We start from the raw sequence: 2,727 nt of genomic DNA, 5'->3' as shown, positions 1-2,727 counted from the left end.
CAAGGTTGCATCCTGCATATCAGTGAAAGTAGCACATCTCCTCTACCTCAGAAGTAGACAGAAGTTAGAATCAAAAGCACTGGTATATGTGAGTTTAGCATAGGTAATGGTGGGTTTTACTTCAACTGGTATTTTGTTGTACATGCAGTTAAACCTCTTATTCAAATCAGACAACAACTCACCATTTTCCCTCTTTAAGTTCCCAAACTTAGTGTGGTAGTAGAGGAGATCCTTCTTATCCCCCCAATGCTTTAGGAATGCATCATATAAAGCCTCGGTATCTACTATAGATCTTGGGGTTAGTTCTCTGAACCATTTTCTAGTCTCTCCATCTGGGCTTTGGACAAAGACTCTCATCCACACATCATCTTCACTAATGTCAAGGTTATCAACATAGCTATAGAATGAATCAAGATGTTCTTCAGCTGTAACACCTTCAGTCCCAGTGAACTTAGGCCTATACTTATGATATTCTCTAGTAGGCATGGCATTCAAAAGAGTGGGCAGTACTAGAGGTCCATACCTAGCAGCTATGATTCTTTCCATTTTGGTAGGTGCTTGTGGTCCTGCCATAGCTGTGGTGGCTATAAGGGTACTAGAAGTCTGAATGATATAGGGTTGAGGAGTGACTGATAAGACTAAAGGAGTATGATGGATAGGAGGTGAGGTTTCCTTTGGGCTTACAACAAAAGGAGAACCTAAATAATAAGGAGCTTTATGAATCTCTGAGATTTTTTCTTCACTGCTAGTATTAGATGCTATACTCTCAACATGTATTTGTTCTATTACAGGCCTTTCTTGAAGAGATATATAATCTTGTTTGGGTTTACCTGAACACGATGCTCCTTTCTGCAATACCTTTCTTTCTTTGATGATTTTTTCAGGGTCATGTACTCGGTCAGCTTGTGGCTTCTGAGGATTTCTCTGAGTATGCCTCACAAACTGAGCCAGAACTATGACGTGGAGTCACCAAGAGGTTTGGCCTCCAGTAGAGTTTCCAGATAGATGATTACGACCCAAAAAGTGCCCAGAATTTATCTCTCGTCAAAGCTAGATTTTTTTCATCTCCCAGGGAAGTTGAGCTTCAGTTTCCTGTCCCCGGAAACGACGCCAATTATGTTATCACTCCAGGAAGCTCTCCTAGGTTGCAGCTAGGAGATGCCTGGTAACATATAATATTCAATATTGTTCTCTAAACTATTGGGATGGATGATGTTTTGGATCAAGCTAGATAACCATTTCAACTCTCTTTTTACTCAAGACATGCATGAACACCCTCAGTTTTACAAGGCTTTAGACCACTAATGCTTAATAGTTTGTAGATTCAATGAATAGATGGAGAATACCGATTGTACCAACAGATGCATATATAAACACATATGAATGGCCAACTATAGGAAGTAAAAGAAGTTTACAAATCTAATTTATTGATGCAGAGATAAGATGGCAGTTATTTGGTATTAGACACAGAAGAAACATGAACAACTTGTTCAAGTGCAAGCTTAGAACAAAAGAGCAAATGGACATTGAACATATAACAACAAAAGAAGCCTATATTGCTATAATTAAGATGAGAAGCTTGAAGGAACAGAGTATCAATAGTCTCCAAAAGTTGAACCCTTGTTACATTTAACTTTCAGCCATTTATAGGCCTTTTACAATGCTCCTGAGCTCTCAAAGGTTCAGAGTGTCTTAATCTATCCTCTCTATCCTTTAATTGTTTGATGCCCTATCTTGGCAAGCATGGGCTTGGAGGTTTCTTCTTCTGACAGCAAAGTAACTACATTTTGTTAGTTTTTTGTGATGTCTAGGAGCTCGCTCATGCCAAAGATGCCCCACAATCAGTTCTGTTGTTTTTGGCTGTGTTGCACTATTGATGCTCCATGATCGCTTCTGTTTTGGGCTGCATTGTGTTGGGTTTATTCCCTTTTTGGCCTCTATCCGCCAACCATTGTCTCCCAGCCGAAACTCTCTTCTGGAATGTGGATATTATTGCATAACGCCTTTGCTCTGTGATGGAATGGGTCTTTTGCGCTTTGAAATCCCTTCAAATATTAATTAATGAATATTTTTTGTTTTAAATAGAAAACGTTGCAACAATGAGAAATCCTACCCATCTTTGTTCATTTTGGACTTAAAAAGTCCTTAAACATGGCCTATTCCTCTATCGGGTCTGCCCTCTGGGTTGCTATCGCAAGTCGCTAGTGGCCTATTCCCTTGCTTCCCTTTGTATTTTGGATATGTTAACAAACACTGAAAATCATGAGAAATTTGCTTTGGCGGACCTGAAAAATTATATATTTTCATTTCCTAAACCTTTCTGGTTCGGGTCTTGTCACATCGGTGCAGCCCCAAGGTTCCCTTTGTATTTTGTTAAATAACAAAAAACTATGAAAATGCATTAAAAACGGCCTTTCTGTGGATTTCAAATCTTATGAAATATCATATATATACCTATCAAGTCCGGTTAATCGCATCGCACATATGCCTGTATAATGGCCCCGCTCCATGGTGTTTCCCCAATTGCGATCCTACGACACAATGTTGGTCGTCAATATGCGTGCTTGATCGATGGTCCACATTGCATCGCTAATCGCAATCGCAACTTCCACTCGGTTCGTGCTTACTCCATCGGCTTGCCTTCACCGATGATGACCCACTGATCCGATCATCGGAGATCGCTGATCGAGGGTTTCTTCCACCCAACCTTAAGTCCTCTATGTTGGC

The sequence above is a fragment of the Pinus tabuliformis genome, chromosome X, assembly GCF_031772625.1.
Source record: "Pinus tabuliformis cultivar Carrire ecotype Pingquan chromosome X, CPIR1, whole genome shotgun sequence".
NCBI lineage: Eukaryota > Viridiplantae > Streptophyta > Pinopsida > Pinales > Pinaceae > Pinus > Pinus tabuliformis.
Note: the sequence above shows the minus strand (reverse complement) of the source record.